Consider the following 24,341-nt stretch of genomic DNA (forward strand, 5'->3'; position numbering starts at 1 on the left):
ACTACAAGATCAAATTTTGACTCGCAAAATGTATATTCTATTGAATGTACATGTAGTAATGTTGTGTTTTGGTACATGCACCTCTATAGTTAAATATGTGGTGCAGTCTGTTTTGGTTTGCAAATAAGTTCTTGGCCTGAAGTAGCGGCTGTTGTTCAGACATGAAAGTCACATTTTCCTAGTTCTACTCAAACATGTTTATATCACAGACTCACAGTAAGACAGTTTTGGCCATGTATCCACTTGAGTAAGATCCCAGGGTCGCATGTAGCCACATTTATTTGGGATTTAGGGTAGGACTATACACTGTGTATGGAGAGATTATGTAAAACACATGAATATAAAATAGTGATTCCTGACATTTAAATCAGTCATTCCTGTTTTATTATAGTGAACGTATGCCTAAGAACCTGTAGAGCTGTTTAGCCCAGTTTCAAAACCACTGGCATAAACAGGGGCAGGTGTGTAGAAAGGCTTTGTTCTAACCTTATGTGGCATGGAAAATACTCATTCTCGTGTCACAATTGATTATAATACTTAAAATGGATAAAGTTCTTGAATTAAAAGCAGTGTTTTGGAGGGTAAACGCTATCTAGGTGTGTTGGTGTTACCAAAAATGGCAGTATTTCCTGATCTGTTGAAGTGGTCGCCGACCCTTCGCCGTGCGTTGTGACGCTGCCGTAACGTGGGGTTTCCCAGACCTGAGTGCAGGGTTACCGCGCCCATCTCTGCTGTTTGATGGCCGGAGGAAGAAGCGAGTGAGATCCTGGCGTGAAGGAAGAAAAAAGAGGGACGACGACGGTGGGAAAGACAAGAAGGGATTTTTGTTTTGAGTTGGGATTTGCGTTGAAACGGAAGAACGCTTAAACGGGACTCTGACACGCATATCTGAGTGAATACCGCCTTGTATCTGCGCCTCTGTGCCGGTGTGTCTCCCCCCTCGGCGGGTCAAAAACTGGGTTCGGGGAGTGCCGCACCTCGGAAGCTAAAAGAGCTAAATCTGAGCGCCTGGGTGGAGAAAGGAGAGACAAGATTTAGCTGTTTCCAGTCAATGTGAAATAAACAACGGATACCCTCGACTGAAAGCGGGTAAGGTTGTATTGATATTTGAAATTGCGCTTCAGGAAATGCAATAAGTGTCTGTGCAGTTGGCTAGCCTGTCGAGCAGGGAAGATGAACGAAAGGGGTTACGCTGGGTTGAGTGGCTCCTCCGTTAGAGTTAGCTGCTGCTAGCTAGTCGTTGCTGCCAAGAGAGTGGGTGGGGGTCACTGTTAGAGAAACTTAACGCAATGCGTTAACCCAGGTGTCAAATGACCGGAGCAATATTGGACATTTTTTATCTGTAATTGTTCTGTCCGAAAAGCTCGTAGTTAATGACCAATGCTAATGTTAATTAGGTTAGTTGGTGATAGCTCGGTATTAGGTTAGCCAGCACCCCTCTCCAACGTCCGGGTAAATTTCTCCCCCTCTTGAGAAATAAACTGTTTAGATTAAACTGTATCAGCTTAGATTTAGTAGCCCATTTACCCAAGCAGTATTTCAGTTTGAGCTTCACTCAGGACTCAATATTGTTCCCACTTGTCACCAACATTTTGGATGTGTGTGTCGGCCCACATTTGTCCACATCTTTGCTCTAACGTTATAGATAGCCTGTGATTACCTGGCAGGCTAATTGGTCGCACATTCGCTACTTTCTGTTTATTGTTGACTCACCTTAAGCGAGCTGTTTAAGATGATCATTACATAGTTGCGACTTCTTACACTTGCATGACTCAAACATACATGAACAAAGTTTGATTTACTTCCACTCAAGCTTAACATTTGTAGCATCATGCAATTGACAACGAAGGGAGTCTAAAAATGGCCACTTCAGCAACAGAATCACCACCACCACCCCCACTATTCCGTAGCCAGTCCAAGTTAGCCAGCAGTGGCTACAGCCTACGTTTACAACCTGGTACAGCAGATATGGGAGTGTATATCCCGAACATGGCAGAAGGAAACAATTTTCTGAATACGAACGGTGTTGTTGTTGAGAGCCGCTTTTATGTAAAACTCGCCCATTGAAGCGTAAATATTTGCCTTGCTAAAATGATTTACATAATGCCGAATTTCCAAGCTGTGGACATGTAGTGAACACGCTATGTTTAAACGGACTAGTTGAACTAACAGCGTTTAATTCAGTGAATCGAAACCAAACCATCATGGATTATGTCTACTGTATGTCATAGCTATATGTTAACATTCCCATGTCTAGTCTGCAGAGTCAGCCATCCAGTCAACCACTGCTGAAAAGGAAATGGCTTATTCGTTAGCGCGATTCTACACTATGCTTTAAACGATAGAAGTGTGTGTATATTGCCTAGTGGTAACACAGCTGTAAGATCGCATGGAAAATGATAATAAGCTCCGCTGTGTTCCTGATAGTGGCAATAGCCATTTTAGTTTCATGAGTGTGAAACCAGCGTCAGTTTGCGACAACACAGTTCAGCCTTCATTTGAACTTCTTTTAATGATGTAAAAACGAGATGGGACTAATGGGATTTTGACAATCTGTTTATCTCGATCACGTCTCTGTTGCAGGTTAAGTTGTTAGCAGCTACAGTAACATTAACCATGCCCCGCCGGGCCGCGCTGCTCCATAGTATTTCAAGCTGTAGCCCGGAAAACGGGCACGCTTTATCCACGATGAAGCTTCAAACCCTTGTCAGGACACCGGTATATGGTGTTTAAAGTAGAAGAGAGGAGTTCGGAGATTATGTAGTGGTACATTTTTCGAAATATGGTTTAGCAACGAGTCGGACGTGCTGGCGCAGGAAGCCGAGCTGAGCGCCTCCGCCAGCACCGAGGTAAGATATATGTAGCCAAGCGCTTTGACGAAGTTATTGACCAGCAGTGTTATGATATTGTATCTAAAGAATCCATTATTGAAAATAGCCGATTTCTTGTCGTTTCAGTACATTTGTGGTGTTTGCTAAAAGAGCTATTTGTATGTAGTGGTTCACACAGATGAATTCATTTTGCCAGTGTGCCCCCTCCCTCCGCCTCCTCGAATGAATGGGTTCCTGTATTCAGGGCCCAAGCAGCTGCAATGAACAAGATGGCGTTCAAAGCCTTTTTCATCACCGCTTTTTCTCAGAGTGAGAGAGACAGCTGCCGAGCATCAGATGGGTTCAGGCTTGGCAGACTAGTTTTCTTTTATTTTCCCATCATAAAAATGTACATAATCTGTTTGTATTAAAAACGCTTTAAAGCTGATGGTATATCTGGTCATATGAATCCAGTATGTGCACCTCAGAAACAGGACAACATGGTGGGGAAGCGGTGTTTTGTACATCTTGACTGTGAACCCAAATACCAGGGAACATGATAACTGTGATAAATATTTGTATGATTTACAAGAAAGCATTTGATTTACATATATTTGAAATAATTTGAATGTCTTATTTTAATCATCTGTAACCACACCTCAGGGAAATTAGAACATACATATATTCTTAATCCTACCTAGAAATCACTGTTAAATGTAACTAAATACATCAAAAAGCAGATCTCTAAATGTAAAAAAAAAAGTTCAGTTTAAGTGCAGTGATTTTTTTTTTCTTCCCTTTTGTCAGAATATATTGAATAATTGTGACATTTATTCTACTTTATTTCAAAACCGTTACCAGTTAATGTTAACTAAAATATATAATTATGTCATTTTTACTTTGTATTTTGGCTATGTATCTCATCACTTTGGTTGGGTTTGCAATGTCCTTGTAATCAATCAGAGGATGGTACCACCATTGCTGTCTCACTGCTATCTCTCATCTTCTCTGGATTTTAAGATTTTCCTGTGATTTATTAGATTATTTATTTGTGAATGAACTGATGGAGCGCTTAAGGCTTTTAGCCTAACTGCTCTCACCTTGTAATCCACTTCAGATAAAAGATGGAGCATTTGTTAACTTTTTTTATCAATAAGTTTTGATTTGAGACCTGTTTGCACATCCAAGAGCACTCGGCTATCAAACTAAGCATAATTCCGTTGAATATCTATCAGATTTTCTGACCTGGATGTGACCCACCCTATGAGACCCAGATTTTAACATTCTGTCCAGTGGCCCTGGGGGACAGTTATGGCATGTTCTGCGTGCTTTACTGAAAAATGTGTTGGGAGGATACAAGTGGTGTATGACAAACTTGTCTGAAAGCTTTCACAGCAAATGTGTGTCTGAAGGACATTTGTACCTGAGTTTGTACACAAAAGAGCTTCTCCGCAGGATGAGTCTCACCACAAGATAATGACCATGTGTTTTAAAATGTTCATCCCACTGATGTTTATTTTTTCCTTTTTTAATCTGCAAGTACAGGATATGAATGGGATTAAAATCTTAGTCTGTGGATTTCACTCTGTGGGATTATGTGGCTTTGGTCAGTGATAGTGCTGATTTTTCTTCACCTCTGATACGATCCTGCTTTTAACTGTATTTACAGTAGGCTTCTTTAAAATGCAGAAATTTTACGAACCGGCACCTGGAAAAAGCATCTACAGGCACTAAGTATCCAGTGTTTCAGGTTGAGTAGCCAACTCTATGCTACTGCAGAGAAATGTATAGCCCGAAAAAACATTCACATAAAGAATACAGGTGTTTAAAGTACATGTATACCCAACTTTTGAAACTACAGTTTATCTTGTACAGTGTTCGATACTCTATAGGCGTAGTAAGGTATTTTTAGCTGCCCTAATATCTCTCTTTCCATTTATCAGTGGTAAAAGTTCATAAAGACGTTCTTGTTATCCAGAATCCACAACCGGCACATATTTTTATCTACGTCTATGCCTGGTCATTTTTACAGCATGGTGGCATTGGTGTTTCATAACAGTACTCAAACAGTGGTGAACAGTGTTCACATTAGCCCAGGCAACTGACAGCCACCTCTTTGGTTCTTCAACGATCTGACTGTAGAATGTTGGTACCAAACTGTAGGTTTTCCAGAGATAGCCAGTCCATGCAATTTATTAATTTAGCTTTAGATAAACTATAATATAACTATTATTCAAAAATAAAGAAAAATGTTCAATCTTGTCAATATGAATCCATATATCCAGCTATCTACATCCAGGGCTCTCATGTCTGTAGTCGGTCACATTCATTAGTTAAAATCACATACTGTCAACTGTGCGTATCAGCGCCTTGGCTTTGCCATTAAAAAAAAAAAAAAGCAACAGCATGTGTGATCTGTCTATTATCGTTAGAAAAGCAGATAGATTTCTCTGAGTGCCTCGCTACTTGTTCCAACCGATGCGTCTAAGTGTTGGTGTTTAAGACTTTAAATGTTGTAACTCTGTGTGCCTTTATTGGAAGGTGCTGTTTCAGTTGATAAACCTTCCTGTCTTAACTGACCGTTTTGATTTGTTTTTTTGTTTTTTTCACCTGCCTGTTTTGTGTTGCACTTCATGTGCCCAAATCCTGTTTAGGGTGGTCTTATTGACTGTGTGGCTGTAAGTAGCCACATATCGCCACATCACTGAAATCTTGTTGTCTAGTTGATCCACAAAAGCTCTTTACAATTAAGGTTGTCATTTTAGGTACTGCCACTTGATGTTTCCTCATAGGAAGCACTCCCGTCTTTCTATCCAACTTTTATTACTAAAACTTGGAGTGTTTAGCTAACTCAATCAACCTCGCTGTGCCTTTTTTAGGGAAGTGGGCTGTCCGTCCTTGAAAGACCCCCATATGATTGATTAGAAATAACTTCTGTGTGATGTGATCAGTTGTAAGTAGATTGTCCACCAATGTCTCTTATCAACAGTATATCACATGTTGTAATTTTCTTATCAAGGAAATGTTGCTACAGTGATCAGTGGTTATAATGTAAAAATGCCCAGCCTATTGGCAACACTGGACAAAAAATTATATATCAGAAAAAAACTGTCAGCATTGTTCAACCCAAGTTGAGTAATATAATGTCTGGAAATATTGTAGCTTTATCGTACATGCTAACACATCTGCAATAGCCCCCTGTATGTCTATTATCACAGGCACTGGTGTGCAAGTATGACTGCAGATATACTACTATATTAAGTTTCAGAGAACATAGGGTGTAAGTATGATGTAATGAAAGTGTCTGGCACAGTAATGTTTTTCACATGCATGTAGTTTTGTTATTAAGAACAACATATTGCTTTTTTGTGACTAAATAGTAGCTAAAAATATGCTCTCATTTTTAATAACAAGGATTACGTCCCATAAGCCGCTGTGTAGTCTACAAAGAAATGAAATCAATTCTTGCCTTATGCCTTGCTTACTTTGTTGTTCTTGCTGTGCTAGACCTATAACGAACTGTGAACCCACAACTTCAGTGCGTATTAAACCTGGACTTTCACAAGGAGTTACACTATAAATTGACAGCATGTCTGCTTATACATGGCCTTGGTTATCCATTGTTCTGTGCTCTTAAAGGCATAGATGTCTTCATTGGGGCTGCGGCTAAAAATGATTTTAGCACTCGAAGAAGTTTCTACAGATTTCATCGATGCATTGTTTAAGAAGTATGTTTCAGCCCTACTCTTCATCCGCAATGATGTCTTTATCAACTATCTTCTTGCATCTTAGTTTAATTGGGCCATTAGTGGTGTCATCTGCATTATGTCTTCCATTACTTTACTCTTAGTTCTGTTGTATTGTGGTTTAGCAATCTAAATTGTTTTTCCTCTTCACTCACTAAGCTTCCTACAGAGCACAACTGAAATGGTTTCATCAGGATTTGGTTTGCACATCCATAGGCAAATGTAGGGCTAAAAATTGTGTAATTGTAGCTCTCTGTTGCTAGGTCACTTCTTTTAAAAAATTTAGGTTTTAGGCATGTTATTTTGAACCTTAAGTGCCAATGGATGGCTTAGGACTCCAATATATTATTTTTCAAAATTCTAATTTGGCATATTCTCAAAGGCTTTCGAATATGTTTGAGGGTGCAAATACTAGTACAATCACAACAACAAGAGGTCTGTCTCTACACCAGAACAAGGTGGAGTCTTAGGGTTGAAGGGGATAATTCTAGAAATAATCCCAACGCTGTAATCAAAAACAAAGACATCACTAGCTTTGACTGCATTTAGTTAGTACAGGAGAAGGAACATTTTTGAGCTTGGTGACTCAAGTGGAGGACTTTAGGTCATATTTAGTATCGGAGCCACTGTTTCTGCCCCACAAAAAGCCCCTGCTCCAGAGGTAGTACCCAGGGACTAATATGTTTGGACTTTGCTCTACTGAGTGTCACAGATTGGTCAAACACAACAACACTACAACTTGTGTACAGCATTTATTGACACAGGAGGCAAGCGCTGGTCGACAGTTGTATCAATATTAGGAAAACAAGTGGAACTTTCTTGTAGTGTTAATTAACATTAAAAGTTAGTCACTAAGTCATGACTTAGTGACTAATGACAAAAGACTGTGATAAAGAAAAAGACTGAACAAGTAGCAAACGTAACTTATTCAGTTACAAAATTAACTAGATATAATTTATTTTATTCCACAAGGAAGGTATTCAGACATTATTAGTGTTGTATTCTGTACTTTATGTCTGCGCCATGAATCAGAGGATATGAGCAGGTTTATGTACCTGCTGGTTACTTTACTGTTCTGCACTACTATCAAGTACAGCTACTGACTGGGTGCTTTTTATTTATTATTCTTTAAATAATCTGTGCATGTGGGGTACGGCCATGATTAATCTGATTTATACATATGATAGTTGTAGGGCTGCAGCTAACAATGAGATGATTTTAGTATTTGAAGCTTCTATAGATTATTTCAACGATTCATCGATGCGTCGTTTATGGAGTACTTTTGCTTGCCGGCCAAACCACTTTTATCAAGAGAAAACGCATGAAATGTGAAACGGGAAATGATTGATCCTGCACACGAAACAGCTGTTGTTTATTATAAAGATGGCGATTATAAAGACAAAGAATATGGTTGAAAGGATGGATTAGTACACACAGGTAGCAGGGATTGTCTGAGCTACAGAGAGCTGCAGGGGAGTTAAAAGGTGCAGCTAACACCCAGTTAACTCTTGACTGTGAGGTTACAACTCACGGCCCAAAAAGGAGAACAACAAATGCACGTGTGCACATTTAAAGCTGAGGTCTGCGGCTTACTTTGGCTAACCTTCAACTCAACAATCAATCATGATTTCAGTTAAATGCTAAAGTTACTGTTAGTCTGTCTGTGGTCCGCTGGCAGAACACCGGCTTCTTTCTGATAAGGCGATGTCGTGCTATTGCTGAGGCGACAAAAGTTTTGTTTTACGGTGGACAGACGGTAACATTACAGAGTTGTTGTTTTCTTTAGCTTGAAATAATCCCATACTTTGGATACTTTCTGTTTTGTCTCTTGCTGTTTTCTCTCTCTTCCCCCACTTTGCAAACAGCTCCATCATAATCACGTCGTGTTCACAGCGTAAATGCGATGTGCGACAGTAATAAATGTCCCTGCGAAACACTGTGCTGTATAGTTACATGGATTAAACGAAGCATCGATGCAAAGAATTTGTCGAAGCATTTTATGAATCGACTTTATCGATTTAATCGCTGAATCGTTTCAGCCCTAGATAATTGTACTTCCTATTTACCTGAAAGACACACAGGTGCTGCTGAATGGGATCTGCAGAGAGTTTAATCAATACTGAAAACTGCTGGGCCTTGTGAATGAAATTGAAGCCGCACAATGTGGGAAACGGCAACAACAAACAACATATTTGTCATTCAGGGAGCTGATTCTGAGGAAGTATTTCTTCCCAACTCGTCTGGCATTGAATCATCTTGTCAGTTATTACACTTGGTCCACCTCTACCCAACTTTAAAGTAACAGAAAAATCAGCAGGTTACTCGGAAACATGCACACATGCTAACCAATTGCAATTGTGCATAGGGGTTAGTTTAATGACTGTGAAAGTTCTGACTGGAGGCCTGACACCATTGTGTAACTGAAGTAGGGCATCGATTAATAAAATGCATCTTCAACACATTATTTTTAGCTGAGACCACATGTGACCAGCCACATGTGTGTACCTTCAGATCCCATGTCAAAGGTTGTAAGGCAAAGCACAGACAATAAGTTTCTTTACCTTGACTCCAGAACCGTGGGCACAATGAAGGCGTTAAGGACGTTGGGTAGTATTATTACACATTACCCTTAGCCAGCAGGCATACTTAAATATTTTGGATGTATCTGAATGGGTCAACGCAAATAGTCTCCACAATAGTCCTTCCAACTAGGGCTGAAGGAGGGTGTGACTCAGGTCAACTTTTGTGCTAATGTGATCCTCTTTACAGGTTGTCGTCTAGTTACCTAATTGGTTGTAATGTGAGAGATGTAACATAATGGACGTAATTGTCACTTCAGATATGACAAAAGGGTATTAACTGAATGATACTGACTAAAGTCTGTTAAATAACAGATTGAGTGAAACAGAAATAAGTGTTTGTGGTAGGGCTTTGCAATTATTTGATTTAATTATGATTTTGGCTGCCAACGATTATGAAAACAAGTGTATTGAGATAAAACGAGTTTAGCTTTGCATTCTGTTTCACAGTGATGTTTTGTTCTGTTATAAATCCAGCGCACCCGTGCCAGCGGTGGCTTCCACTCCTCCCTAAAAGCCCAAACTCCCTCTCAGCCATGTGGCATGTTTAGTTCAGCTCAAGCTAAGATGACCGGGGTGTAACTGCTATAACTTGTTAGTCAACATTATTAGCCCACAGGATTTTTCACATGAATTAGCCTAGCAGCTAGTGGACTTTTCGAGCCCTTTAAGGTCCTGGCTACTGTTTTGAATAGTCAAAGTAGCTGGCACCATGACCGCTTGGTGACCCGCACACACATGCCTGTCACCACTCAGACACCGTATAACCCTGGCGAAAGCCCATCACCACAGCAGTGCTTTGCATGTGCACCTCAAACCTTTCTCTGCTTTGAATAGAGACCGTCTCTCTGTCTGTTTACATTCTTGCCCTTACATTTGACTGCCACGGGGAAAATGTGACCAAACCTGAATCCCAAGATGACGGGAAAAGCCAGCCAGTGTTGGTGAGTTTTCTTCCTCTTTAAACCAAGAAAGGCCATAGTCACTTGAGCAAAAGACTGGGCTAGCTGTCATGTGACTCTTCACACACACTTGTTCCTCTCTTAGAAGCATGGAGAGAGAGCACGGGGGGAGGGGTATGATTATTAATGCAATCAAAGGAGTGTATTTTATGTTTTAAATAAAGTCATGCTTTTGGCTTTGGGCTAGCCTGACCTTCCTTTCCTTTTTTTCTTCTTTCCTTTTTTAAATCTAACTCAGTCATTTCCTTGTATGAAAAGCTGGTTGTGCAGCTGTCCCAAGCACAAAACATACCTTTGTTAATGTATGTCTTTTTTTTTTTTCTATTCAACATGGATATTTTTCATTCCATGGCGTTCAAGCAACATAAGCCTGTGGAATTTGTTTGGCTTGAGCCTTGTGTTCAAAGTTGCTTTTTCTTTTTTTGTGTTGTGATGGTCCGATGATTGTATTGCAGACCAGCTTATAATTATTATAATAAGAATTATAGTGTCAGATATTTGTTGTTTTTATTTAGTTTTTTTGTGTTGGTAGTGAATTATTCTACAATAGCCAATGCCTGCCATTTCTACCAACAATGCACCCTGCCAAGTAAGAGCACACCGCATCATGGAATGTTTCACTAATCAATCAATTAAACTTCACTGTCAGGCCCATTGACGTTATGTCCCCTATCATCAGACATTACCCACAGCAGGCAGCCACATTGAAGGAGAGCACACAGTAAATTGTGCCTTGTTAAAGAGACAGTTCACTCATTTGAAAAAACAATTTATTATTTTATGAAAATAATATACACACATTAAGGCAGCTGTAACACCTGAACACCAATGTATATTTGTGGTTTCTTTACTCCTATGATAGTAAAATTCCAAATATCTTTGGGCTGTCAACAAAACAAGACATTTGAGGACGTCATTGTGGACTTCAGGAAACAAGCATCGACATTTGCCACCATTTTACAGACCAATGACTAATTTGTTAATCAAGAAAATAATCGACAATAAAAATCATTTATTGCAGCACTACAAATGATTAGCCAAAAGTAATAGTTAAGTAGTTGAGCCGACCAAACCAACCTTAACACTGACACTTAAATTGTATGAAAAAAACAAAACAATATCCTCTTTTATATAATAAATAGTGTAGATGATAGGTGTGATTGATGAAGGGGAATGCAAGTTTAATTGACAGGGCTGTGGGGGTACCTTACACCAAAAATGTTGGGAACCACTGCTGAAAGTCATACTGGACCAGCTAACATGCTGTTTTGTCAACTGTTTTAGCAAGTATGTTTTGACTATTTGTAGTAACTTGGCTTGTTTCTTATTTCACTGTTTTAATTATTCTTCATTCTCCATCTTAAGTGTCACTCACTTATTGAATCTTCCTCCTTCAGTTATCTTCACACTCACAGACCTAATGTACCTCTGAGGCAAACACCTTAGTGTGCCGCGCTTGTTTCCGTCTCTCTCACTGTATGTCTGCTCTAGTTCAAGGATGGGTCGCCATGGGCTGTACGTGACCGGCTACAAACTCTGAAGCTGTAAGTGTTGCCGTTTTTTACTGTTTATTTTAAAGGTTAGCTAACTTGCTGTTAGCATATTGCGCGGCTAATGTGGCTAGCAGGCTCTGCGATGTTGGACTAAAGTTATGATCCTGAGGGACAGTCCAGAGAAACTGTGGACAGTGAGCCTCATTTGAATCTCACTAACTAAGGAACGTAGTGTGTCGGAAACCTTCAGCTGTTTTTCATGTTGCTTTCTTTGGAAATTTAGTTATAACGTTACTACAGCGCAGTGGTTAGTTGTGGACAGCTGTTCTGCTCCACACTGGCACCAAATTACTTCATTGATGAAAAATGCGATAATACTGAGCCCCAACATATTGCTGCGGTGGAAATTACTTCACTGCGACAGCCCTAGTCTGCTCCGGTGACTTTCTCTATCAGTAATAGGCTATGTTGTGTAAAGTTACCACGATTGTGTTTCCAGCAGCAGCTGAGCCGTATTGTTGAGGAGGCGTGTTGACGACATAGTATATGCGTGGTAAGGGGAAGAGAGGAGCAAACGCTGGCAGGACTTTATGGAAACATTAATTAACTCAACATAAAACTATATCGGTATAAACGCTATCATCTAATTTTATATCTATTTTGAAATATATCGGAATACCTGATTATACCAATATACTGCCCAGCCCTAATTGGAGTTGGCATTAAATTATCTAAAATCTTAAAGAAAGAATAAAGAAGGCTAATTAGTGCAGAAAAATTTGTAGATTAATCACATATATGATCAATACAGGATGATAACAATTTATCAATCAAGTAGTCGATTAGGGATGTCCTGAACTGATAAGCACGATCAGAAATGAGCTGATCCAAGTTACCTTTATAAAGCCCTAACCATTTCTGTTTATAAAGGACTATTATCGCTATAGTTGAATGTCTGCTGACACTCAATGTGGTGTACAATTGAACTTCAAAGTGCACTCTGGCAGCTGTTTCAATTACTGTGTGTCAGTGTGCGTCAGCAAGCAATTCAACAGGACCTGCATTGGGGTTTCAAAAAATGTGGTTAGTTTGCCTCTAAATAGAGGGTCACTACCCTGCACTAGTATCAGGTAGGGTTTAAAAAACAATTAAAGTACAAAGCTCTGCTGTAAAACATTTGTTTTGTCACTTCTTTGGCACATTTAGTTAACAGAAAAATATGAGGAAGGGAGTGGGCAGTACCACTATGAATTCAGTTTTCTTTTGGCACCTCTGCCTTTTAAAAACTGTGGGTTGTGGGATCTAAGAAGAGTGCTTGTACTTTTTAAATTGTTTAACCTAAGTGTTTATTCACAAAAAATACATATAAAGAGATTTTTTTTTGAATAATTGCTAAATATAATGGCAATATTCTACTTGGAGACGAGACAAAACTTTTGCAAGACAAAAAAGACAGCAAGATTAAAATCCAGTCAATTCAGGCCATAGAAACACTTCATCCATCCAGTTTCTGTATCCGCTTGACCTGTGCCGGGTCTGGAGCCTATCCCAGCTCACATTGGGCAATACGCAATACACACAAGACTCATCATCAGTCTGTCACGTGGCTAACGCATATATAAAACCATTTATACACACACAATAACATTCACTTTGTGGGTGAGTTAGTCACCAATACACCTAACCTTGAGCCAATTAAAAATTCCATAAATCATACAGAGTTTAATATTGTATTGATTAGCATACTTTTAGTAACAGAAGCAAGGTAAATGTGTGTTGTCATTGACTGTACATTATTTTTCTTAAGCTTTTGTGTAGTCTGGCTGTTCAGGAAATGCAAGGGTTTCAACATACATTTACTGCCCCTGGCTCCATGTCCGCTGTTGTGGAAAGGCTTTTTGTAACACGCATACAGATTCAATGCTTTTTCAAAAGCCAGCCCTTAACCCCTTCTGATCTATAAGGCTTCAATGGACTTAAAAGATATCGCATAAATTGAAAGCATATGAACTGAAAAACCGAATAATGTAACCATATTTCTGGTAGGAATCCTCTCAGAGTTTACATGAGAAAGGAAGGTACAGGTACATGGAAGGTAAAATTTCTGCTCTGAACCGTTTCACTTTTCCTGTCAGATGAATTGTGAACCTAAACTGAGTGGAACATCATGAATCAGAACTGTGTCAGCTTATGCATACTCATTTGTAGCCCCAGGATTTTGCTCTACTTTCAACGCAGCAAAATGGGTTATAGGGCCTGAGGCTATTCATTTTCAGTTCAGCCATTCTTCTAGAGACCCATAAGGGTTTGAAATCCACCTACTCCTCAGACAGTGATTAAAGGCGCACAATCCACTTTGTCAACCTTTTCTCATTGCCTGCTTAATAGGAGGAGAGGCCAGTACATTGTACAGTGCTCATCATCACGCTGCATTGCCAGGGCAGCAACTCAGACATCTCATATTGCCTTTATGGTGATGAAGTTAAACAGACTAATCTTCTAAATCCATTGACAACTTCCAGAAATCAAGTGGACACAACTCTGATGGGAGGACTGCAAGAGGACGCTGTGGTAATATGAACATGGAATATTTATTTGTCTTCTGTGACAGTGAGCACAACACTTTCAGTAACTATTAGGCTTAAATAGCCACGTTACTGCTGACTGATGTAACTTTACTGCCCCTTATAGCTACACTTTTCTGTGACTGGCAACGTGCCGGTATTTCTGTCACACACCGGGATAGACCTCACTTCCTACGTTGAAACTTATGGTCTGCGTCACACACACAGGTTACCCACAAGTCCACCCTCCTTACAGGAGAGGCTCAGCTGGTAACACAGCGGAGTTAGGCTGTGGGTGTGCCAACCTAACTTGTTAGAAAACACAGTAACTATATAGTAGTTGGATACATACCCCTTGCCTCTGCTAATGTGTTTTAGAGAGGGAGTGTTTGTGTTCAACCTCAAACATTCCACCATATTTATGCTGTGACGTACAGTTGTGACTGTTTTTGTGAATATTGCCGTTTAACTTCTTTAAAGTAAATTTTGTATTATAGAGAATGCATAAACATGTTTTACCAGAAACAACGACCAGCTTAAAAATAATAAATTATTAAGGCTACACAGTATTGCTGCACAATACTGAAAAGTAGTGTCACGTTTAAGTATAGATTAGTGTGTTAATGCTGAATTGTATTCTATGACCCACAATTTCACTAGTCACTTTTAGATCAACTTTGTTTCCATCAGATCTCAGCAAAAAACATTTTAAAACTGATATAAATTGAGACCAACACTAATAGTACCCTGTTCGTATAATTATTCATATAATATATTCTTGCCCAGCCAAGTAAACCATGGCTGGATCATTTTCAGAAATCACTGTCCATGAACAGTGTTGCATTTTTAGTAGTTTGGCATACTACAGTAAATAAAGACATGAACAATATTTTTATAGAAACCATTTTCATATTAAGCCAAGTACCAGTGTTTCCCCTATATGCATTGAGGAGCGGCGGTGCGCTGCTGCTGAATCATGACCGCCGCTATTAAAATTTCCCACGATCATTAAACTGTGAGCTACAAATGTTTTCACTCACACACTGTGCAAGCACGGCAACACTCTCTCTCACTCGTTCTATTCAAAACATAACGTGACAGATGGTGTTATAAGAGCAGCGTAACTCCTGTAAGGAATTGGGAGGTGCGTAGCGAGCGTTTGTCTGAGTGGCAGAAAGTGAACGCGAGCGGTGGAAAATATTCTGGTAGTAGCCTGAATGTACTATGTCGGTTACAGTGGCCCTCATTTATGAAAAGCGCGTACACCAAATTTCCAGCGTACACCCAAAACCACAGTGACTTTGAGATTTATCAATATGGACGTTGGCGTACGGCACACTAAAATCCTACGGCAGCTCAGGAGGTGGTGTACATATACGCAAGTTTTGAGTTAGTGCGGAAATGCGCAGAAAAACAATTCCTAACAACACAAACGCACTGACAAACTGAAAGATATGTTATGACCCACTGTTAAAAAAACATAGTAATTCAGTGTTTATTTTTGTGCAACATTGACTTGAATGTTTAATTTGTGTGACTTTACCAAAGCATTTGATTTGTAGGCATATGTATTCCTTCATTTGTAGTTTATTTGGGGTTGCTTTTATTTCAGTGTATATCCAAACAAAAATAAGCTGTGACACAATTAAAAGTAGCAGGTCAATCTGAAGATATTATTGCCTAAAAACGGAAAAATGCACGTTGCAGATTCACAGAACCAGCCACAAGTCAGCACCCAAATGCCATCGAAGGTTATTTTTAATTTTTTTTTCGCAGTGTTTTGCTTTTCTCGACATTTTGAAGAGAATAGTAAAATGTTTCTAAAACAACACGAGATTGGTTTGTCTGTTTTTCTTGCTCAGCATTTGACTAATATCTTGCATTAAACAAAATGTAAGCATCATCCCTGACGGTTTTGGCCGTCCTCCGTTTTCCATTGCAGATAGTACCCAGGCCAGAGATGGCACCCCTCAATCTAGCTGGTCGTCATAGAGACGCCACACACAACTGTCGCAACGCAATATTAATGCGACACACAAACCAGGGACGCACACACAGCTGTCTCTTGATTTAAGTTAAAATGTTTCAACATTACTCAGAATCTAAAGACAGATAAGACGGAGGTGATACGAAAAAAGTACCTGGTAGCAGGTACAAGTACAACTTTTACACAAAGGAAAACCAAAAGAAGGCAAGTAGAGGCGAGGTGGTACCTTGCAGTGGAAAAGGTGCTTTACGTTTCTCTCTCCCCGTTTGTCCGCTTCGGTGACTTTCTCAATCAGTAGTAGGCTAGGCTGTATAAAGTCACCGAAAAGAAACAGAACTTGTCTTCTGGACTTTTCCTCCGGTGATTCCCTTCGCAGCTGCATGTTGCGGAGGTGTGTTGACGACGTAGCCTATCAAAACAAAACTAACGTGGTAGCTAACAAATAACATCTGACTGGTGTGTCCAGTGTCGCGACTTGAAACGTAATCACCGTGTTTCTCTGATAAATGCAACAGTGTGTCGTCTAACCTGGGCGGCCCGCGGAAGTGTATGTGTGCGAAACACTGACTGAACCGTGCTTTTCTTCTTACAAGCCAGGTCTGTAACAGTGTCGACCAGCACTGTGTCTCAATCCGTCTTGTTGAGAGTTTGTGAGTGGACGGCTGAGTGCAGACGCAGAGGGAGGGGCGGGGCTGCGCAGTGAGGGAGAGAGAGGAGCAAACGCTGGCAGGACTTTACGAAACAAATTAATCACCTCAACATCAAACTATATCGGTATAAACGGTATTGTCTAATTTCATCTGACTCTGGCTCCTCTTCAGAGCCGAGACGCGCCTCTTTGTGGTGATCTTTGTATTGGACCACTTTTTTTCACCTACAATAAAGAACAAGAAAACGCATGCTTAACTTGATAAATATTGGTCTATATTAAGCAATAAAACATTCTTACCTCTGCTGGAGTGCGCTTCTTAACCCTCACACCATTAACATAAGTTGTAATTTGGGTCCATATTTTGTTTTTGTGGGTGCCTTTAATCCCACTCTTTAAACTCCCAAATAAAACAATTTTATTTATTTCCACTTCCCTGGTGATAGTCTCGATCTCCACGTCGGAGAAGTTCCTCTTCTTTGCAGTCTTCCGTGTGTCCATTGCGTAAAATGAGGGCGTGGGGGAAGCGGAAACTTGAATATATAGGGGCGTGTTATTCTAATAACGTTTTCAGCCACGGCATTTATCAAGAGCAGGTATTGCGTATACCTGGATTTCAAAGGTACGCACAGCTTCATAAATCACGTGGTGAGAGAGGAGTGTAAGCATAATCTTACGCCAACATATACGCGCGTTTCTACACAAGAATGATAAATGAGGGCCAGTGTGTCTGCTTCTCAAGAAGCCTGTTAGCGCTAGTAAACATCACCTCTTCAGACTGCGCAGAGAAGAGAAGCTTATACTGTAGCCTAGGCTGCGTCTTTTGGCTGCTGCGTAACTGAACATTAGCTCAATTTATAGAAATTAACTGGTAGCTGTATATTTATTACTACCTACTTGTCCAATGTTGAGAACATCAGGTACAAACTGAGAGTAAACTGTTGTAGCCTGCAGCTCTGTCCTGTACAGACTGATTCAATTATTTTGCAGTTTTCAGATGAGTCTGAAAAAGTGGTTGTTGGCAAAAGAAAGGACGGAGGTAACTGGAGGAGCTGAGGTTGGTTGCTTGTCCTTTTTAAGCTAATGAGGAGACGTTTCTTTTTGGATTTTAATGTGCACCTCAGAAGGGAGGAGGTTTCTCATGTTGCCTGTTTTTTATATTAATGTCTAGACAGATAAATGTCAAAGGCTGTAAAATGAAGACACAAAAGGCAAAAATTAACAATTGTCTCTATAATGATTCTGAGGAGAGCATCAGAACCAACCAAATTACTTTCCACAAATCTAAAGGTTGTAGTTCCTCCCCAGTAGACTGATCTTTGGGTGTTGGTTATTTATTATCTACTCTCACTTTTCCAACTTTTTGTTCAGAGATATGGTGAAAATAATGGCCCAATATGATGTCAAATTACATATTCTTCATTGGAAAACTTAACGTTTTCTTGGGAGGACCCCCCAAACCCCACCGACCGTCATGCCCTACACCAAAGCATTAATCTAAAGCTCACATTAAACGATCTGAAAACACTGACATTTTAAGCTATTCTAATGTGCATCGCAATGCTGCTGAGACCTGTTGTGTCGGGATTTTATATTCAGACAAAAAATTTGCTGCTACAACTCCATCCTAGGGTAAACACTGCAAGTACACTGTCAAATGTTTTTTTTGAGTTGGTATTGAAACTCTGGTATACTGAAGCTAGCCAGACGGGGAGAGTAGGGATTCACCTTCTCCTCCACAGTGCTGTAGTCTCCTTCTGTTTGGTAGAAAAACGCAGTGTGTGCATTGGAGAAAATGACAATGTGAGGGAGATTGGATGGGGCTTTTAAGAAATGTCCTAGAGCAATCCCCTTCTGTCTTCTCGTACTGCATCAGCACCCCCCTTGTTCCTGCCTTTTTTGTGACCTGGTTGTGTTTCGTATATATTTACCATGCATCACTTCCCCAGAGCACTTAGATGGACCCTCACCCTCCAGCCAAACAAAAAAAACACATGCACTTACTTTGGAACCTATGATTTCCGTGATGCAGAACACACAGACAGAATCGCTGAACTTCTAAAAAACTAAAAATGTAATCCACTGTAAAATGTGGAATATTGTGGAATCTGTCAAAATTGCCAAAATGTGGATGCAATTTTACCAAAATGTTAGCTGTGTTTCAGCAAGGGTGGGCTCAGCACCTTGTACACACATGGCGTCATATCCTTTACAGTCGGTGCGCTAGCAAGAGCTCAAAAGTGCTACCACATCAGCAGATCCAAGACATGAGCTAGTTGAAGACGCTGTGGCTACACAGGCGGAGTCAGATATTATGAAAAAGCTTTAACAAGGAGGAGCATTGTCCACGTGAGAGTAGCCTCAGTCAGACCCACGTATTACCATGTGTTTAAGCAGCATTGTCAAAATTAGATGGGAATTAACCGGACAAAAGGTAATCATTTTTATAGGAATGTTCTGGTCATGTTTATTACCTCAGATTGCAATCAAAGTCCTTTCATATTGAGTAACTGCCAAAACCATATATGATCTGATTGATGTACTCTTCCAGCTCTTCTACATCTCCCAGCTTTAGCCTAGTGCACATTTAGCCTAAAGTAGGGCTATAGTAAAATTAGTAAAGCAATATCATGTGGCAGTAAGGTTTGGACAAGATTTTCACATCATCTCTCACTCGCCAGAATTAAATTCTAATGCATTTTTGAAACCAAACATTTAGAGTTGTGGTCCACAAGAAAAGTTGGAAATAGATCAACCATTATTAAGCCAACGTGATCCATCAAAATTCCTGGGCATTTGGATCAGGCTAGTGTACTGTTACTAACCGCCAGCTGTTCTATTTGACATAACCTTCACTGATCATAATCTTGCCTGTTTAGTAGTTGGAGCTAGTCAGTGGTTAAGCTGTCACTCCTGGTTAGACTGGAGTTCCGGAGTGCAGTAGGAGATTTGCCTAACTCAAAGTGAAGAGTACACAGGGGTTGGAGACGGCTTTTAAATATTGCAGAGTTTTCTTCCTCTCGATGGATGGATGGAGAGAAGCAGAAGAAATGAGGTGGCTTCTCTCCAGACAAAGTGCTTTTCTAAAAGCCATTCCAGTTGCATCAAGACCTGAAAGTGCAGTCCCATTGTAAGCTAGGAATAGTTGTTAGAGAGTCATCTGCTATTGCACCATTCTGGCTTCAACCTAGGTACAATGTGTGACCATTTAAATAAAAGTTGACATAATAAAACATGACACATGATTGAGTCAGAATGGGATCCATTTACCTTGTTTGCTTTTGAGGTTTCTTATCAAGTGCATATTCACATGGTGGATGTTTCAGAGATGAGATTTCTTTAACTTTCAGATTTGCATTTGTTTCACACACATCTTCTACCAGAACTACGGCCCTGCATGTTCACACAGCCTGCATCTTCAAACCACATGCGATGTTTATCTCTAAATGAAACCAGGCACACATACACTGATGCAGAGTTGCTCACTGTCAATAAGTTATATGCGTGAAGTTGTGCGTGTTCATGCATTGCACACACCTCAGTCTGTTTGCGTATAGTGTAGCATAAAGTCATTGCTGAATTGATATTGTGGCAAAATTCTATTGTAAAACAAATACATTATTTTCCTTACATCCTTCACTGCAAGAACACAGATGGGGCAAAACCACAGCAAATACCCAACTACTTGTTGGCAAATACTTCTTTAAAAGTGATGGCCTGGATTTAATGTGAAAGTCGTAGGTCTAACTATTTAATCCCCAGCTAACATAACATCAGATTGAAGAGCCCACAGGCTGTTAAACTGAGGATTTGTTCCTTTTGTGTATTTGTGATAGTAGATGAAGAGTGTTTGGGGTTTGGGCTGTTGGTTGGACAAAAGAAGCGATTAGAAGATGTCACTTTGTGTTCTGGGAAATTGTGAAATTGTATAGACTTAATGATTTAAGTATTAAAATAATCAACAGATTAATTATTAGTTGCAGCCCTACTTGTTTATATGGAATCCGTCGAAGTATGAACTTGGCTGGTTTAAAAACGCCAAATGCACAAATGTGATGAATGTGTAAGTCAACATTTTTGTTGATTGCGTCAGACGTGTTGAATTACCATCAACCACAATTAACCATCTGGTTTCTTCAACTTTCACTCAGGAGCAAAAATCAGCCTTTAAACTTGCAAGAAATTTGATATTTATTGTGATAATTATCAATATCGCATTATATGATTTATTTATTTTATCGTGATAACATTTTTGGCCATATTGACCAGCCCTACATTTAGCATGAATAAGTATGTTCAAAGTAAAGTATTCACTCATTCACCTAACAGAATCAACAGTTCTGTACAAAACATAGTAATCATAATGGCTCTCGTGTCAAGTTAGTTGTGGTTTATGTTGCATACCTATTGGTTCCCTCTTTCATTCAGTAATGTACTCCTAGAAGCTCAACAAAGTGACTCATCTCATGGCATCCTTACTCAGTAAACTCAGCTCCTTGCATTCAGTCAGTCTTGATTATTTGTTTACCAGCATGGGCTAGGCCTAATCTAAGTCAGACTGACCTAATTTATAATGAAGTGCCGGCCTGTCTTCTGGTGATGCAGCACCACACACAGCGCCTGCTGCTGATCCTCCTCTCTGATTTTGTCCCTTCATGTTATTGTAATGCCTCTGATTGCATAGCCTGGTTCAAAGCTTGGATGGACACTGGCAAGTGCAATGGTAGTAGTAGAAGCCACAGAGCAAGTATATTTGTAAAGTGTGTGTGCGCTGTCGCCACATCCGCTGAATGTTTTGACAAAGGGAAGAGAGACGAGAACAGCTAGGGAAACACCCTTAAAAAGGAAACGCCTGCTTAGGGAGGCTATGCGTTTGTATTAAAGTGGAGGCAGCATGCTAAGATGATCAGTAGCCACAGCCAGCTGCTGACTGACTTGCAACAAAATCCAGTCCCATTCATAACCTACTATACAACATACTGTATGTTTGTAGCAGTAGCAAATAAACCTACAACCACAAACTAAATGGCAGTCTAAAGTAATAGAATTTAAGATCCTGCAAAAGAGCGAGTTAGTAGGAACAATAAGATGGGGCAACAGGATGCTTCCTTCATGCAGGCAAGAGATGGGGCAGCTGGTATCCAACCAGGGGGGCATAAAATATTAAATATTAATCTCTACCCCACCTTGTGTCTGTCTCACAGCTGGGCAGTATGTAAAAACTAATAATAATCACGATGATTGGAAGACTGAAAATTGTTGCAGTCCCTTCACATGCAGAAACTCTACTTAAACACTGGTCAAAGATTTCCCCAGTCCATATCACATTTTTTGTCTTTGACACTGACCCAACAAACCAAACAGAGAACACACACTCAAAGACAATTGTTTCTTAAAACAATGCTCAGTCAAAGTGAATCTGTTCATAGTCTGTTGTGATTTGTTTGTTTTCTGGGGGAGTGCTGTTTTGTATTCTGCTATGTACACTACATGCTCTTTGGCAATTTGTCCGTTTACTTTTAGTGGACACGCGATCTGATGTGGTTACACTTATCTCACTGAAAATCAGACTTTCAATCCAATGAGGACCAAGTTTTGTTTTTGCAAGCGGCCTAAACAAAGAAAAAACTATTGTCAGATTTAGAGTGATTAGTCTGGACATGGTCTAATCTAAAAATACAGTACAGTAACTTGTGTTATCTGATTGTGTGTGCTGTGCCCACTGATCCCATTGACACCATTTTGATGATCAGTAAAATATTGTGGTGCAATTATACATGCATACAGAATGAGAATGACAAGGACACCTAACAATGTAACAACAACATAATCTCACTTACTTACATTTCAACAAAAAATTAACAAAACTTTTCACATAGGCATTTATTGGAAGCTTATACTGGATTCCATTATGTTGTGTAGCCTTTTCTGTTCTGAACCCCTCTACAGTATGTACAGTGCTTTGTACTGCATAAGCACATTTGGCTGTAGAGAAGATGAGAAAAGCTATATTTTGGGAAGGCCAAGAAATTCAGGGCGATGTAAGCGTAGGCTTCCTCTGCTCAGTCTTTAATGCTGGGAAGCTTACCAAGCCCTGCTCCCCTTCACCAAGGGGTTAATTACCAGCTCCCCTCCCAATTGTCCTCTGCTTGTTCACTCTCATTAGTTTAATCTGGCTCTGTCCTCCAGCTTGCCTCTCTTGCCTCTATCCTCTTGTGCACCAGAACATCTCACTGCCTATCGCACTCCTTATGTCATCGGGGTGGAGCCTTTCGTCTACCCTAAGAATCTACTGCCAAACCCAACTAAACCATCCTATGATTGATTTCCCTTTACACCGGCTTCCCTACTGCGTTCATTTAGCCTTTATTTATTTTTGTTTTTCATTAAATTGTCCGCAAGTCTTTTAATAAATTTTATTGTTTAAAAAATAAATATTATTGAAATATCAGGGAAGTCCACTTTTCATTATTTGTGCAATTAAGGTTACTGTGTATATTATTTTGGGTGCTGTAATTGGACAAATATTCGATTGATAAGGTTTTTTTTGTCCCTTTCCGTAACACTACACATTTGTTTTCAGAACATTTGTTCAAAGGTGGTGAGACAGTTTTGTTTGTCGTTTTGTAAATTACATTCTTAAATATTTTAAATTCAATACAAGTTAGTATTTAAAAGATTTGCTTTTTTAAATCAATCTTAAAATTTGCCTTCTCAAATCCACAAAGGCAGTTGACATTTATGTTTTCTTTATTTGAATTCTTGTAGAAAAGAAGTCCCTTCACATTTTTTTTTTTTTTTTCATCCGGTGCCCTGCATAAAGAAACATCAGCAGAAATGTTCTGTAATTAGGAGGCTCACCTAGCCCACCTGTAAGTCTGTATGGTGTGAAAATGAATGGCGCATGCATGGTCATTGCCATATGGGAAGGAGAAATGTGTGTGTTTGTGTGTGTGTGGAGTCAAATTACACTTCCTCTCTCCTTGTCACTGTGTTGTGCTTGAGATGTCGGAGCTGATAGGAGTGGCTGGAAAATGTGAAGTCTGCTTCCCTCCTCTTTCTCCTCCTCCTCCCCCACCACCTCTAAAAATAGCTGGCAGAAAGAGAAGGCAGCAAAGAGGCTCTATCTGTTGGGCTGCCAGTGGTTTCAACACTCCCACCACCAGCACAAGGGAAAAATAGTCATCTAAATCACACCTCTAAATCACACCTCTAATACTAATTGCCAGTCGAGTACTATCTTGTTCTAGGAGTTTGTAAGTAGAAGGTCTTTAACATTTCATCAATTTCAAATTAACTGCAGCTTTGAATTTTAGCATTTTAAAGACCAGGTTATTTTTGAGCACAGAGGCCAGTGAATAAAACAAAGATGTAATTCAATAATACAAAGCAGTCTGACATAGACACAATTTTAGGACAATTTATTCAGGAGCAAACCGTGGAATGTTGCTGATAGGCTGCATTGATCACCTGACCTCAGCCCAACTGGGCATGTGTTGGACAAGTTTCACTTGTTTAAACCTAAAGTGAAGACAAAAAGCCCCTAAAACA

General features: G+C 39.8%; 1 protein-coding gene across 2 annotated transcripts in view; it reads left to right on the forward strand.

Moving 5' to 3' along the window:
- Positions 1-708: 708 nt before the first annotated feature.
- gnb1a (guanine nucleotide binding protein (G protein), beta polypeptide 1a) overlaps positions 709-24,341 on the forward strand; it is a 42,698-nt gene continuing 19,065 nt past the window's right edge. Inside the window, exon 1 of one of the 2 annotated variants that reach the window (XM_038723242.1) lies at positions 709-1,089. The gene's annotated coding sequence lies outside the window, so the exon portion shown is untranslated. Of the gene's footprint in view, positions 1,090-11,620; positions 11,642-24,341 lie in introns of those variants that run through there. The other variant, XM_038723243.1, reaches the window with a different exon arrangement.

Source organism: Micropterus salmoides, unplaced genomic scaffold, assembly GCF_014851395.1.
Source record: "Micropterus salmoides isolate LMB-PRFRI ecotype aquatic unplaced genomic scaffold, ASM1485139v1 Ms_hic_scaffold_16, whole genome shotgun sequence".
Classification (NCBI taxonomy): Eukaryota; Metazoa; Chordata; class Actinopteri; order Centrarchiformes; family Centrarchidae; genus Micropterus; species Micropterus salmoides.